The sequence below is a fragment of the Carcharhinus amblyrhynchos genome, chromosome 14 (assembly GCF_965287045.1).
Source record: "Carcharhinus amblyrhynchos chromosome 14, sCarAmb.v2.hapA, whole genome shotgun sequence".
NCBI classification, from domain to species: domain Eukaryota; kingdom Metazoa; phylum Chordata; class Chondrichthyes; order Carcharhiniformes; family Carcharhinidae; genus Carcharhinus; species Carcharhinus amblyrhynchos.
Genome location: NC_137337.1, coordinates 49,123,737 through 49,141,010, shown reverse-complemented (window position 1 = coordinate 49,141,010; position 17,274 = coordinate 49,123,737). Strand labels below are relative to the sequence as shown.

Here is a 17,274-nt window from a genome sequence, read left to right as displayed (position 1 = left end):
GCAGCAATCAAGATTGCCAAATTGTAGTTTTACTGCTAAGTCACACTAATAAATGGTGAAGATTCCCAAAAATAATTTATCTCACCATAGTTACAGCTGGGTAGAGATGCCAGTTTTAATCATTAATTGGACAGAAAAAAGACTAACAACCTTGGCTCAGAATTTGAAGTTTCTGAATCCATGCCTAGGGACTTCAGTACCTGGTCAATACCGTACTGAAGTTTACCCAAGTCTGCATTATTGAAGGCATACTTTTGGATGAGATATTAATAAAGACCCCACCTGCCATCTCATGCAGCAAAAAAATTCCCAAAGAGGTGTTCTACTTGTGTGAAACACAGTATATGAACCCATACTTTGTAAGGGAGGGCTGGGGGGGTTTGTCAATAGACAACCGTCATTTACTTCATTATTTCTCTGAAATTAATCACAACTGCAGGATCATAGAATCCCTATCCACAGTGTAGGAGGAGGCCAATCAGCCCATTGAGCCTATACCAACAACAATCCCACCACAGCCTTATCTTCTTAACCACACATATTTACCCTGCTAGTCCCCTGACACTAAGGGGCAATTTAGCATGGCCAATCAACATAACTCGCACATTCTCGGACAGTGGGAGGAAACCGGAGGCGACTCACACATACACGGGGAGAACACGTAAACTGCACACAGACAGTGACCTGAGCCGGAATTGAATCCGGGCTCCTGGTGCCGTGAGGCAGCAGTGCTAACCACTGTGCCACCCTTATGTCAGACATGTATAATTAGTACAAAAATCCTGAAGCTGTGTCCCAACACTGCAATATGGGAGCCCAGCATTAAAGCTGGTAATCATGAGGTTAACTCGAACTTTAATTTTCCCGCTCCCATACCACCTTAGAAAACCATACCTCATAAAAAATTGCACCTCACTCAATCATGTCTAATTGATTTTTAAAAGCTCTGTGATTACTAAAAGTTGATCAACAACAGAACTACTCATGGTATACAAAAGGAATTCCTTTTGTCATTTTAAAATTGATCCTCTACTTCTCAACTCTTCAACCAACTTCTTCCCAGTAAAGAACACTGCAATCAGTTACAGTATCACCGCAAGAGTGAATGTGCTGAACCTCTCAGTGAAACACAATTTGGTGAAGCCTTCAGTCACCTGGAATTCACTTTCTAATTCCTAGGGGATTCTAATCCCCTTGACTTTGTTGCCTCCTTCCCCATCTTCACCTGCCTCTCTTTCCTTTTCTGAAAAAAATGACATGCAGTTGAAGCTTTTCATTTTGCATACTTCAAAGACGGAGGCAAGAATGCCGAATTTCCAAGGCAGCAGAATTTTAAAGGGAGCGACAATTTATACTAGGACAAAAGAGTGCCCATTGGTTGAATGGTTGACTGATGGGCTGAGGCGCTGCCATGGCAGAATGCACCTTGGAAATTTGTTGCTCATGCTTCTGCTTCATCGAAAGATGCTAAGTCTGGACATATTATTCCTGCTTGCTAAGGACAAGTCGCTGCATATTAATCAAAGGGGGAGTGGGGCGTGAACAACAGTTGTACTCTCTACGGTCAAGGCTTTGCCAATCAGCACCTTTTTATCATGCAGTATAAACTGTTGCTCCCTTTGAATTTTGGCTTTCTTGTATCTGCTCTGATGAGTGAAAGACAAAAGGCTTCTCACCAGCATGTCCCTTACTTCAGCAATATTCAAGTTGTGTAATATCAAGTACTAACTTACACCAATGACTGAATGAACACAACCCAAATCGAGAGAGGCATCATAGCTTTGTTAAAGGCACATCATATTTAACTTACTTGGGTCTTTTGATGAAGTAATCTGGTTGATGTACAGATGATGAAATTCCAATACGTGTTTAATAAAAGTGCCATGAGACCTGTGATAAAAAGTTGAATAAAATGAACAGTGATAGGAAAGATAAAAATTTGGCTCAGTGACAGAAAACAGAAAGCAATGGTCAACAGTTGTATATTTTGGATTGGAAGATAATGAGATTTTCCAGGGGCTAGTATTAGGACCGTTGCTTTTCTTGATCAACATATGCTTCATTGAACCAGGGTCCAAGATCAACATTCAATTTTAAAAACCGTGTGAAGCATGAGAGAGGGTGCAGAGAAGATTCACAAGAATGATTCCAGGGACGAGGGACGTAAAATTACATGAAAAGATTGAAGACATTGAAGTTGGTTGCCTTACAGCGAAGGTTGAGAGTTGATTTAATTCAAAATTGAGGGATGCGGGCAGAGTAAATAAGGAGAAACTGTAAATAAGGAGTAAATAAGGAGAAAAGACAGGGAAATGGAACTTGCCGAGTTTCTCTCCTGGAGAGCTGTTATGGACACAATTGGCAAAATGGTCTCTTACCACGCTGTAACTTATTTCAGCTTGCCTATTGTATAATAACTAATTTCAGTTAATATAACAATTAGATAGAGATGGCACCTTTAATAGTTCAACATCAGCTGGTGTTGAATCCAGGTTTCAGAGACAAAAGAACAATGGCTCCACAAATTGATCGTACCTGGTGATTGGTGATGTCTCAATGAATATGTAGTTCTTCAAAAAAATTGTGACTGTACGTTATACTAATAAGCAGATTGATTTTAGCCCATATTCCAAAATTACGGATATAACTTTTTATCCATTTTCTTTTGCTAATAAAGTTTAACTCCTTTTCCATTTTGAATAAATAATGAATACCAATATTGATGGTAAAGCTTCTTATCCACTACATCTTTTGCCGACGAACCACACACTCTGACAATTGAGTAAACAGTAGATGGTATTTTCAAATTTAACATGATTCTAATTGCTCAGAAGTAGCTTACAAATTCTCTACAGTCGTGTTCATGCAAGAATAAGATGGGTACCTTAATACTTATTGTCTTAGGAAGAAAGTTTTTCACATACAGACATTATACTATAACAAAACCTGCAATAACAGTCAATGCAGCAGTTCAAGTACGAAAAGTTACTTTTAGCCAAAGTAATCATTGGAACATAAGCAATGCAATTCTATTATTCATGACTAGAACATTTCTGCAAAAATCTTATACATAACAATCCTAACACACCATACTCAATGAATACAACACACCAAACTTGTCAGTTCTGTAGATGGGTCATATGGACTAGAAACATGAGCTATTTCTCTCTCCACAGTTGCTGCCTGACTTGCTCAATTTATCCAGTATTTTCTGTTTTTATGTCAATTAAACTGTTATCTAAAGATTGTTAAATCAAAAGTAATCCACAAAAGACACTGAACCATTTATGATCCCATTTATACATTCAGCTGTTTGCAATGTTGTACTAATAAATAATGTTAAAGATGTTATAGCAGAGCACTTTGAAAAATTCAAGGTAATGAGTCTACATAGTTTTGTGAAAGGAAAATCATGTATCAATTTATCAGAGCTCTTTGAAGGAGTTACATGTGCTGTGGATAAAAGGGAACCAGTTGATATCGTATATTTAGATTTCCAAAAGGTATTTAATGTATCACATTAAAGATTGTTATGGAAAATAAGAGCTCCTGGTATACAGGATAACATACTGGCATCGATAGAAGATTGGCTAGATAACAGAAAACATAAGACATAAATGGGCCTTTGTCAGATTGGCTGGATATAATGTGTGTGTTATCAGGATCAGTGCTGGGGCCTCAACATTTTACACTTTATACAATTGACTTGGATAAAGGGAAGGAAGGTATTTGATTTGATTTATTGTCACATGTATTAACATAGTGAAAAGTATTGTTTCTTGCTCACTATACAGATAAAACATACCGTTCATCGAGAAGGAAACGAGTGAGTGCAAGATGTTACAGTCATAGCTAGGGTGTAGAGAAAGATCAACATAATGCAAGCTAAGTCCATTCAAAAGTCTGACAACAGCAGCGAGAAAGCTGTTCTTCAGTCGGTTGGTATGTGACCTCAGACTTCTGTATCTTTTTCCCGATGGAAGAAGGTGGAAGAGAGAATGTTCAGGGTGTGTGGGGTCCTTAATTATGCTGGCTGCTTTGCCTCGGCAATGGGCAGTGCAGACAGAGTCAATGGATGGGAATGTTTGCAAAATTTGCTGACACAAAGGAGGACATTAAATTGTGAAGAGGACATAAGGAGAATACAAAGCAGCATAGATTAGTTAAGTGGGTGGACAAATATTTAGCAAATGAAGTATAATGTGGGAAAATGGGTCTATTTTGGCAGGAAGAGTTAAAAAACAATGATGAGAGACTGCAAAGTTCTAAAGCGGAGAGACATCTGGGTGTCTTAGTGTATGAATCACAAAAGCCAAGTACGTAAGGACAGCAAGTAATTAGGAAAGCTCGTAGTTTATGATGAGGAAAATTGATTACAAAAGTAGGGAGGTTATGCTTCAATTGTACAAGGCGCTAGTGAGATCACATCTGCAGTACTGTGTATAGTATTGGCCTTGTTATTTAAGGAAGGAATTGTAAAAGCATTGGAAGCAGTTCGGAGAAGGTTTAGAATCATAGCATCCCGACGTGCAGAAGGATGACATTCAGCCAATGAGCCTGCACCAATCACAATCCCACCCAGGCCCTATTCCTATAACCCCATGTATTTACACTGATTATCCCGACACTAAGGGACAATTTAGCATGCACAATCCACCAAACTTGCACATCTTTGGACTCTGGAAGAAACCAAAGCACCCAGAGGAAACCCACACAGACATAAGGGAGAACGTGCAAACTCCACACACAGTTAACTCGGGTCTCTGCTTCTGTGAGGCAGCAGTGCTAACCACTGTGCCACTGTACTGCCCCTATTAGATTAATAGTTGGAATGGGTGGGTTGCCTTAAGGAAGTTTGGAAGGTTAAGTTTGTATTCACTGGGTGGCATGGTGACACAATTGTTAGCACTGCTGCCTCACAGCTTCAGGGTCTCAGGTTTAATTCCAGCCTCAGGTCACTGTCTGTGTGGAGTTAGCACGTTCTTTCCATCTCTGCTTGGGTTTCCTCCAGGTACTCTAGTTTCATCCCACAGTCCAAAGATGTGCAGGTTAGGTTAATTAGCCATGCTAAATTGACCCCATGTCAGCGAGATTAGCAGAGTAAGTGTGTGGAGTCACGGGAATAGGCCCTGGGCCAAATGGCCTCCTTCTGTAGTGTAGGGATTCTATGAGTTTGGAAGAGGGGAGTTGATTGAAACATAAAAAGATCCTATTTGGTCTTGATTGATGTGAAGAGTATATTTTCTCTTGTGGAAAAATCTAAAACTAAGGGTCACTGTTTTAAAAAAGAGGTTTGCTCATTTAAGATAGAGATGAGCAGAATTTCTTTTGAGGGTTGAGAGTCTTTGGCACTCTCTTCCTCAAAGAGGGAAGAGAGTCTTTGAATTTTTTAAAGGCAAAGATAGATATATTCTAGATTACAAAGGGACAAAAGGTTATTGGGGGCAAGCAGGAATATAGGGTTGACGTTACAATCAGATCATCCATTACCTTCATGAATGGCAGAGCAGGCTCAAAGGGCTGAGTGGCTTACTCCTGCTCCTAATTTGTATGTACCACATTAGTGGCTGTTTATCTCAATCTTCAAGTATGACCCACAATATAATGATGTAGAGAATCACGTGATATTGGAGTCTGGAAGGGGCCAAAATGGTGACTGCACCCATACAGGGCTTATCTTTGAGATGTATACGGTTATGGGTTACCAATAAACAGTTCAATGTTGCAAACCTCTGGAACTCCAAGATATCAAACAATCTTACAACATATTGGCAATAAAGAATGGATCCTAAAACCATGAAAAACTCTCCGCTCAATCAGCTGTGGCAAAGTTACATGCCCTGATGAAATTCTTCAGCTTCCATGTCTGCAATTTTAGGCTAACTGTGCCTTCAATTTAAGTGCACTTCTTTCAAGTCAGGCTTCAATTTCTTAAGTTTTTCATGCTTTCAGGATCCATTCTTCACTCCCATTCTTTTGTAAGATTAGAAGAAGCCAACTGCATAGACTCCACTACGTAAGTCCAACGTGTGACTCTCCACATCATACTGTGGGTGGTATTGCTCTACATGCCCAAATTAGCCCTGCAGCCCGAATACCATTATACCACATAGTGTAATAAGGCTAATTAATATTGCTGTATAATGACTACACAGAATTTATTCAGGACTTATGGTACTAACTTATTTGAACTGGAGATAAACAGCCACTTGTGTGGTACATAAGAATTGTGACAGCTGTGGCACCACCTTGAAGAAAAAATATTTAGAGGTACGCTAATGAAAATGGCTATGGATGGTAAATTAAAACAACCGGACCAATTTATGCTAAGACAAGGGCAAAAAGGGACATGCAAAGAGAGACACAACTGGGTGCCTTGAGCAGAATATTTTTAGAAGCACATCAGGATTAAGCAAGAAAGCAGAAGAATGTCAATTTAATACTTTTTTAAAGACTTATTTGTGCATTTGTGAATTAAAAAAATCCTAAAACAATGGGTACATGAATTGTCAGCTACAGTTGGTGAGGTATTAAAAGCCTTTGACAAATATTTTAAACTCCAAGTTGTGGAAAGATCTAAATGTGTAGAACATCTCCAATAACGCACTGGGAGACAGGAGACCTTGGGCCGTGACAGACAATCTCTTAACAAACCATAAGATAGTTACATATGTCACAGCAATGAAGTGCATGAGCCAAACAGTTTATTGTAGAAGTAAAAGAGGCCAAGAAGCAACTGGAAGACATAAAAATAGACTTTTTTGAAACACCAACACAGGTGGCACTTTGGAACAAGGAGATGGCTGTGAATGAAGGCAAGTTATTTGAGGTATCCCAAAAGAACCAACCTTGAAAAAAAAACTGCTGTATCAGAAAATGTTTACATCAAAACTGAGTTGGAAGAACTCAATCAGAAGTTCAGCATGTGTTGGCAAGAAGTCAACAAAAAAAAATACACAATTGAAAGAGCTAGCTAATTGCCCTTCAAGATCAAATGCAAATAAAGTACTTAATTGAACAAGTCTCAGGAGTAGTCAGTGACCATAGAAGAAAGGAACCAAATACCCAAGTTGTTAAGCTTGTTTACGGATATCACACGTAACTTTGAAATAAAGACAATTGAACTCACCAGAAGAGTTGCTAAGCTGAATGAAAAGATTCATAAGCCTTGTTAGGTCAACATGAAAGAAATCCAAACTGCGTACATCAGAAGTTTTTTTGTTTGCTATTTTTAAAATAGACTTTTTGCTGAACCTAACAAGATGGCTGTTGCAAGTTATATGATCACAGGATTGGCCTTTTGTTCTCAAAGCTTACACCAAGATTAAAAGAATGCTCCTCCCATCATTGTGGAAATCTCACACCCAAATATTTGGATATTATAATTACAAAACCAGGGGACTCGCAGACAAAACTTGTTATAAAGTCAGAAAGGTTTGCAGCATGGAAGCAGGTCCTTTGGTCCAACTTGTCAATGTTGCCTTTTTTTTAAAGCACTAAGCTAGTCAGTCCCAATTGCCTGTGTTTGGCCCGTATCCCTCTATACGTATCTTACCCATTGTAACTGTTTAAATGCTTCTTAAAAAACAGAATTGTACCCACCTCTACCACTACCTCTGGCAGCTTGTTGCAGACAGTCACCACCCTCTAGATCCTTTTGTATCTCTCCACACTCACCTTAAACCTATGCCCTCTAGTTGTAGATCCCCCCCACTTTTAGGGAAAGATATTGACAATCTAGCTAACCTACACCCTTCATTATTTTATAGCCCTTGGTAAGATCACCCCTATGTCTCCTACACTCCAGGAAAAAAATCCCAGTCTATCCAGCCTCTCTTTATAACTCAAACCATCCCGGCAGCAACCTAGTAAATCTTTTCTGCATTCTTTCTAGTTTAATAATACCTTTTCCATAATAGGATGATTAGAACTGTACACAGTATTCCAAGTGTGGCCTTGTACAACTTCAACAAGTCTTTCCAACTCCTGTATTCAAATATTCTGACCAATGAAACCAAGCATCCCGAACGCCTTTTTCATCACCCTGTCCACCTGTGAACCTGTACCCCTAGATCTCTTTGTTCTATAACTCTCCCAAACATCCTACCATTAACTGAGCAAGTCCTGCCCTGGTTCGATCTACCAAAATGCATCACTTCGCATTTATCTAAATTAAACTCCATCTGCGATTCAACAGTCCACTAGCCCAATTTGATCAAGATCCTGTCAGATCCCAGATAACTTTTTTCACTGTCCACTACGCCACTAATCTTGATGTCATCTGCAAACTTACTAACCAGGCCTCCCAATTCTCATCTAAATCATTAATATAAGTGACAAATAACAGTGGACCCAGCACTGATCTCTGAGGCAGACCACTGGTCACAAGCCTCCAGTTTGAAGAACAACCTCTGTCTTCTGTTATCAAGCCAATTGGCTACCTCACCACGAATCCCGCGGTATTTAACCTTACGCAATAACCTACCATGTGGTACCTCGTCAAATGTCTTGCTAAAGTCCATGTATACAACATCGGTTGCACTGCCCTCATCTACCTACTTGGTCACCCCTTCAAAAAAATGTAATTAAATTTGAGAGATATGATTTTCCACTCACAAAGCCATGCTTAATGTCCCTAATCAATCCTTGTGTCTCCAAATGCCTGGAGTTCCTGTCTCAGAATGCCTAACAACTTACCCACTACAGATGGGAGGCTTACCGGGCTGTAGTTCCCAGGCTTTATCCTGCAACTCTTTAACAAAGGAACAACATTTGCCACCCTCCAATCTTCAGGCACCTCACCTTTGGCTGTCAATGATGGAATGTCTGCTAGGGGACATTTTCTCCCACAATGTCCTGGGATACACTTCATCAGGTCCTGGGGATTTAGCTACCTTGATGCGCTTTAAGACTTCCAGCACCTCCTCTATAATATGTACACTCCTCAAGATATCACTATTTATTTCCCCAAGTTCCCTAGTATTTATGCCACTCTCAACAGTAAATACTGATGAGAAATATTCATTTAAGATCTCACCCATCGCTTGTGGATCCGCACTTAGATGATCTTGTTGACTAAACAGGCCTGATTCTCTCCCTTATTACTTTTTTGGCCTTTATGAATTTGTAGAAGCTCTCAAAATTCTCCTTTGCCTTATCAGCCAAAGCAATCTTGTGTCTTTTGACTCCCGATTTCTCTCTCAACTCTATTCCTACACCCTCTATACTCTTAATGGGATCTACTTGATCCCAGCTGCCTATGCATGTCAAGTGCCCCCTTCTCCATCTTGACCAGGGCCTCAATATCCCAAGTCATCCAGGGTTCCCTACTTCTACTAGCCTTTCCCTTCATTCTATGAGGAACGTGCTTACCCTGAAGCTGGGTAACACACTTTTGAAAGCCTCCCACTCACCAGCTGTCCCTTTGCCTGCCAACAGACTCCACCAACCAACTTTTGAAAGCTCCTGTCTAATACCAAAATTGGCCTTGCTCCAATTTAGAATTTTAACTTTTGGGTCAGACCTATCATTCTCCATAGCTATCCTAAAACTAATGGAATTATGGTCACCGGTTCCAAACCGTGCTCTCACTGACACTTCTGTCACCTGCCTTTCCTTATTTCCCAGGGGAGATCAAGTTTTGCCCTCTCTCTATTCAGGCCATCCACTTACTGAATGTGACATTCCTCCTGAATGCACTCAAATTTCTCTCCATCCAAGCCTCTAATACTACGGCTGTCTCAGTCAATGTGGGAAAGTTAAAATTCCCTGTTACTACCACCCTACTTTTCTTGAAGCCATCTGTAACCTACTTACATATTTGCTCCTCAGTTTATCACTGATTGTTTGGGGGCCAAAGTGATGTCCCCCTTATTTCTCAGTTCTACCGATATACTCAGTAGGCAAACCCTCTCAGTACTGCCGTGAGGTTTCCCTAATCAAAAGTGCAAATCCCTTTCCTCTCTTACCTCCTGTTCTAATTTTCCTATAGCATCTGTACCCTGGAACATTGAGCTGCCAGTCCTGTCCCCCTCTTAGCCATGATTCAGTAACTGCAATAATATCCCAGTACCATGTACCCATCCATGCCGAGTTCATCTGTCTTGCCCATCAGACATCTTGCATTGAAATGAATGCAGTTTAATCTGGCCTTCCCTTGCTTTCTGCCATGCTTTTGTCTAAAATATTTGGAATTAAATATCTTCATGATGACCATGAAACAATTGCCAATTGTCAGAAAAACCCATCTAGTTCACTAATGCCCTTTAGGGAAGGAAATTTGCTGTCCTTACCTGGTCTGGCCTACGTGACTCCACAGCCACAGCAAAGTGGTTGACTCTCAACTGCCCTCCAAGGGCAACCAGGGATGGGCAATAAATGTTGGCCAACTAGCGACGTCCATGTCCCACAAATTAATTTTTAAAAATGTCTAGTACTAGGGTTATTGACAGTGCCTTTACGATTTCATGTGCTCTCTAACTTCCATGTTATCTTCAACTTTCTCTTCTGTCTGCCTACTGCTTTTGATCCCACCCGTCTGCCAAACTAGTTTAAAACCTCCAAAGTGGCTCGAGCAAATCCCCCTGCCAAGAAATTAGTCACCCTCTATTTCAGGTGTAACCCGTCCCTCGTGAACAGGTCACTCCTTCCCCAGAAGAGATCCCAATGATCCACAAATCTAAAGCCATGCCCCCTCCACCAGTCCTCAAACCACACATTCACCTGCCTAATCTTCCTACTCTCACTAGCACGTGACACCGGCAGTAGTCCAGAAATTACTACCTTTGATGTCCTGCACTTTAGTATTCTGCCTAACTCTCTATATTCACACTTCAGGATCTCATCCCTTTTCCTACCTATGTCATTTATACCAGTATGTACAATGATCTCTGGCTGCTCACCCTCCCCCTTAAGAATGTCCTGCAACTGCTCAGAGACTTCCTTGACCCTGGCACCAAGAAAGCAACACAGCATCCTGGAGTCTCAATCATGGCCATAGAAATGCTTGTCTGTGCCTCCAGCTAGTGAATCCCCATGACTACTTGTCACTTGGTCTTTGCTTCATACTGCTGTACAGCAAAACCAGGTGTGGTTCACAGGCCTGACCGCTGCTGGCATTTTCCCCTGAGAGGCTAACCCCCTCAGCAGTATCCAGAACAGTATACCTGTTTGAAAGGAAAATAACAGGAGGAGACTCTTGCACTACCTGCCTGCCATCTATCTGATTGAACCTGTGGTGTGATAGTCTCCCTGTAACTAGTGTCTATCACACTCTGCCCCCTGTATGCCCTGCAATGTGTCCATCTACCACTCCAACCAAACAATGCGACCTGTGAGGAACTGCAGCTGGACACACTTCTTGCAGACTAAGTTGTCAGGGAGACTAGATTGCTCCCTAATTTCTCACATCTGGCAGGAGGAACACACCACTGTCGAACTGCCATCATACAGATGAAAGAATAAAATAATCTCAACTCACCTTTCCCTTGCTTGTAATCCTCACCATGCCTTTTTTTTTGTTAGAGGAGGTGGTAGGGAGGGAAAGACTGAAGTTGTAATTGTTATACTACAAACCTGTTAACAGGCCCATTTTATCCCTCAGACTATCCAGGTCCAATGAGGAGATGCTGAATTCTTATTTGCATCTTGATAAGTTTATCAGTCCAGAAGAGGCAGATTACCTGTGCAGATAAGGACATTCTGACCCAAGAACCTCATGGATCGTCACTCTTTCAAAAGCTAATGACTAGGACATTATCAGTTCCGAACCAAAGCCAGTCCCATACAACAGGTAAACATCCCTTTAAAAATAATTGGAAAGGTCACATGACATAAGCAAACATTGAAATCTCTATATTTGTTTGAGAACTAAGTCTGCTGAATTATCAACTAATCAACAGACCTAAATGAATCACAGCTGGTCACCGAGCCTCAACTCCTTGAAACCTGTTTGATTTTAAAAGTCTCTGATTATCACATGCCATGCAGTCCAAGCACAGAAATCCCATCATACAGGATTCTGTCACTGTCTCAACCAGAAACTTATGCGGGCTGAATTCTGCCACTGGATTTTGACTTTCCAAACTTTGGCAATTACATGAATTTCTGTGTAATTTTACGATTGTTATCCACAGTTATAAAAACCTCCTTTTTCCTACAACCTCCTTACTATATGTGCACTTGTCTGTGCGAGGTTGCCAATGATCCCTTTTATCCGAACACTGGGTTTGAATGTAAAATAATGTAACCATCTAAGTTAAATCACACAGAATTTTCAGCATGCTACCTGTAAAATTGAATCGCAGAAACCGATGCCTTCAGGATATATGCTACAGTCTACTTTTAAAAAATTCAAAACGCTTCTGCTTAGACACCAAGAGGATAATGAAACAAGAACAGAGGATGCTGGAAAAACTCAATGTTTTGAGTCCCTCTGGCTGTTCATCAGAAATGGAGGGACAATAGATATTAAAGTGTAGCTGTGAGGGATTGCAACAAAAAGTAGCAACTTCAAGAACAAAAGACAGATAGATGGCCTGGTATGGGACACGAGGTGGTTGCATTTAGGCAAATATTTAGGCAATATTTGAAAAATGTGCTTTAAGATGAAAGAGAAAGGCCACAATCTAAAGGTGCCAGACACAACATTGAGTTCCAAGGGCTGCAACATGCTCAGCCAGAAGATGAAATGCTGCTCATCCAGTTTGCACCGGGCTTTACTGGAGCATTGCATCAGGCCAAGGACAGACATAAGAGATGATGATCAGTTAAAATGGAAAGCAGGTTGGGGGTCATGCTTGCAAACTTAGCGAAGGTGTCCTACAAAGTGGTCAGCAAGTTTACATATAGTCTCCCTAATGCAGAGACCACCTCACTTTTTTTCCAAAAAGTATCCCATACACATACCTCCCACCTCTGATTTGATTTATTATTGTCACATGTATTAACATACAGTGAAAAGTATTGTTTCTTGGGTACTATACAGACAAAACATACTGTTCATAGGAGAAGGAAACAAGTGAGTGCAGAATGTTACAGTCATAGCTAAGGTGCAGAGAAAGGTCAACTTAACATAAGCTAAGTCCATTCAAAAGTCTGACAGCAGCGGGAAAGAAGCTGTCTTTGAGTTGGTTGGTATGTGTCCTCAGATCATTGTATCTTTCTCCCTGATGGAAGAAGGTGGAAGACAGAATGCCTGGGGTGCATGGGATCCTTAATTATGCTGGCTGCTTTGCCAAGACATCGGGAAGTGTAGACAGGCTCAATGGATGGGAGGCTGTTTGCATGATGGATTGGGTTACATTCACGACCTTTTGTAGTTCTTTGCGGTCTTGAGCAGAGCAGGAGCCATACCAAGCTGTGATACAACCAGAAAGAATGCTTTCTATCGTGCATCTGTAAAAGTTGGAGAGAATCGTAGCTGACATACCAAATTTCCTTCTGTTCTGTATAAATGCCCTTCTCTTCTGTATAAGAGCCAAAAGGAGTCAAAATGTTAACTCTGCTTTCTCTTCATACAGATGCTGCCAGCCCTGCAGAGTTTCTTGCTTCAGATTCCAATATTTTGGTTTATTTGGAGAGGATAAAAAAGTTCAGCATGCCTCTCTCCTGTCCATAATGGCTTGTAAACAGGATGGGAAAATAAGAGAGTAAACAAATAGTTGATTAAACTTGTGGAAGCAGAAATGGAGTTTTCATTTTTGAAACGTCAACGTCCAACAAGAACATGATCAACCCCATGGAAAAAGAAAATATGAGCCCACTGTAGGAACGAGACAAACCAATGATCTCCCATCAAAACATACAGGTTATTGATAAAGTGTAATGCAAAAGCCAAATCAAATGAAGACAATCAAGTGCCAGAAACACGCAGTAGTACAATTTTAACAACAAAGCAACTTCAACACAAAGTAACTGAGACTACCATTGCTCCAAATGTGATCTGGAAGAATTGTCAAGCCTCCAGTCAATCTGAATTTATCAAATCACAAACTTGGGAGGAGGGAGAAAGGGTGGCGTGGAAAAAGTCATTACACATATAATGTAGGTTAGGTCTTGGAGAAGCTGTCATATAAAAAGTGTTTGGGCACAGCAACAGTTAATGTGGGATTGGAGAACAGTGCTGCCCATGTACAATCACATGATAGTGTAGTAGAGTTTGGAGGAGCCAACATCCATGCTAGATTTTTAATTTGGAGAACATACATTGTCATAGGTCTCAATAAATGGTTTATGAACCATACAAAACTCCAGATCGTTTAGCAAGGCACCAAACAACCTTACAACACAATCTATAACAGCATTTGTTGTTATTTATTTTTAACAATGCATAAAATAAGTTAGATTAGACATATCCCTTCCAGCCCACCTCTGATAAATTAATTGCAATTTGCAATAGACAAGATAATTATATCTACTGTCCCTATAAACTGCATTTACGTTTGCTATAGCAACTAGGATGTTATCTGATATTACAGTTTATTTAGTAAATCATGCTTTCCTTTATCTTTAACGTTACCAATGACATGGGATTAATAACTAGCCTGACGTTAAAAACTGAGGTTAAAAAAAAGATAGTCATAGCACAAAATCCTTCCCCTCGCTCTCCCAAACTACCACAAGTTCGTACACTCACTCGCTCATCGACTTACTTTTCACAAAACCGGAGCTTTAATACTTATGCCTGGTGCTATGGACTACAACTCCTTACAGCTCCGTCCCCTCAGCAGCAGCTGCAGCTCCTGACAGCTCCGTCGCCTCAGCAGCAGGTGCAGCTCCTTACATCTCCGTTACCTCAGTAGGTGCAGCTGCTTACAGCTCCGTTACCTCAGTAGGTGCAGCTGCTTACAGCTCCGTTACCTCAGTAGGTGCAGCTGCTTACAGCTCCACTCCCTCAGTAGGTGCAGCTGCTTACAGCTCCACTCCCTCAGTAGGTGCAGCTGCTTACAGCTCCACTCCCTCAGTAGGTGCAGCTGCTTACAGCTCCACTCCCTCAGTAGGTGCAGCTGCTTACAGCTCCACTCCCTCAGTAGGTGCAGCTGCTTACAGCTCCACTCCCTCAGTAGGTGCAGCTGCTTACAGCTCCACTCCCTCAGTAGGTGCAGCTGCTTACAGCTCCACTCCCTCAGTAGGTGCAGCTGCTTACAGCTCCACTCCCTCAGTAGGTGCAGCTGCTTACAGCTCCACTCCCTCAGTAGGTGCAGCTGCTTACAGCTCCACTCCCTCAGCGGCAGCTGCTTACAGCTCCTTACAGCTCCGTTCCCTCTGCAGCAGCTGCAGCTCCTTACAGCTCCGTTCCCTCTGCAGCAGCTGCAGCTCCTTACAGCTCCGTTACCTCAGCAGCAGCTGCAGCTCCTTACAGCTCCGTTACCTCAGCAGCAGCTGCAGCTCCTTACAGCTCCGTTACCTCAGCAGCAGCTGCAGCTCCTTACAGCTCCGTTACCTCAGCAGCAGCTGCAGCTCCGTTACCTCAGCAGCAGCTGCAGCTCCTTACAGCTCCGTTACCTCAGCAGCAGCTGCAGCTCCTTACAGCTCCGTTACCTCAGCAGCAGCTGCAGCTCCTTACAGCTCCGTTACCTCAGCAGCAGCTCATTACAGCTCCGTTACCTCAGCAGCAGCTGCAGCTCCTTACAGCTCCGTTACCTCAGCAGCAGCTCCTTACAGCTCCGTTACCTCAGCAGCAGCTCATTACAGCTCGTTACCTCAGCAGCAGCTCATTACAGCTCGTTACCTCAGCAGCAGCTCATTACAGCTCGTTACCTCAGCAGCAGCTCATTACAGCTCGTTACCTCAGCAGCAGCTCATTACAGCTCGTTACCTCAGCAGCAGCTCATTACAGCTCGTTACCTCAGCAGCAGCTCATTACAGCTCGTTACCTCAGCAGCAGCTCATTACAGCTCGTTACCTCAGCAGCAGCTCATTACAGCTCGTTACCTCAGCAGCAGCTCATTACAGCTCGTTACCTCAGCAGCAGCTCATTACAGCTCGTTACCTCAGCAGCAGCTGCAGCTCCTTACAGCTCCGTTACCTCAGCAGTAGCTGCAGCTCCATTACCTCAGCAGCAACTCCTTACAGCTTGTTACCTCAGCAGCAGCTGCAGCTCCTTACAGCTCCATTACCTCAGCAGCAGCTGCAGCTCCTTACAGCTCCATTACCTCCGCAGCAGCTCATTACAGCTCCGTTCCCTCAGCAGCAATTCCTTACAGCTTGTTACCTCAGCAGCAGCTGCAGCTCCTTACAGCTCGTGACCTCAGCAGCAGCTGCTTACAACTCATTACCTGAGCAGCAGCTGCAGCTCATTACAGCTCCGTTTCCTCAGCAGCAGCTCATTACCTCAGCAGCAGCAGCTGCAGCCCGCCTCGCTCGCGCTTCCAACCAGCCTTTTCCAACCGACCTACATTCGAATTCAGCTCGAGCGGCGTCGCGCACCGCTTCCGGGTCACGGGCACCACCACCTGCCGCCTCTCTGGCATAATCGCGGATTGATTTTAGGTGGTCAGCTGCTGCTGCTCCTTATCAAAACCGGCACCGCAAATCAATGCAGTTTATTTATCGGCTGCCCTGAAAGCGATGATGAATGGCAGGGCTCACCTGATGACTACGTACTGTCTTGCTCTCAGTCCCCGTCGCCGTGCTAGCTCAGTATTTAACCTCTCGGCGAAAACGACTTCCTTCAGGACGCATAGCGTCACCTTGCTGCAAAAGGCCGCAAGTGCTTGGAAACAAGCTGTCGATTAAACACTGGAGGGGCATGAAACACAGGTTAGCGTAATCATAGCAAAGCAAAATACTGCAGATGCTGGAAATCTGAAATAAAACTCAGCAGGTCCGGCAGCATCTGTGGAGAGAGAAACGGAGTTAACGTGACGAGTTTTGTTTTATATATTCAATCCAATCAAAGTCCAATTCGGAGTCTCATCAAGTGAGACATTCTCAATCCAAGCCGATAAAACAGCGCTCTCACCTGTCTTGGGCTTGATCTACATGACCCAAACTGATTGGAGTAGGCATTGCACCTCCTCCAAGGCTTGATCTCATTTGTGTCTAAGCTAAGAGATGCCACTTTTAATACTTGCTTCAAATGAAGCCATAAAGTAACCTTATGACTTCAACCAAGTACAGCATGTCAATGCTACACTTGATTTTAGCCAAAAGGCCAAGAAGCGATGCATGACAAGTGTTACTGTCAGTTAGCATTTCTAACAAGGGTAAGGACAGGTTAACATTGTGCTAGTACCCCTTTTATCCCACAATATCACAGATAAAGTGGGAAAT

General features: G+C 42.4%; 1 protein-coding gene across 7 annotated transcripts in view; it reads right to left on the bottom strand.

The window, feature by feature from the left end:
* Nucleotides 1–16,667, bottom strand: part of mipol1 (mirror-image polydactyly 1) — a 334,286-nt gene extending 317,619 nt beyond the window's left edge. For 6 of the 7 annotated variants that reach the window (XM_080202838.1, XM_080202835.1, XM_080202834.1 and 3 more), the window contains exons 1-2: nt 16,591–16,667; nt 1,811–1,890 (exon numbers count right to left, since the gene is read on the bottom strand). The gene's annotated coding sequence lies outside the window, so the exon portion shown is untranslated. The remainder of the gene's footprint in view (nt 1–1,810; nt 1,891–16,590) is intronic. The other variant, XM_080202836.1, reaches the window with a different exon arrangement.
* Nucleotides 16,668–17,274: the final 607 nt, after the last annotated feature.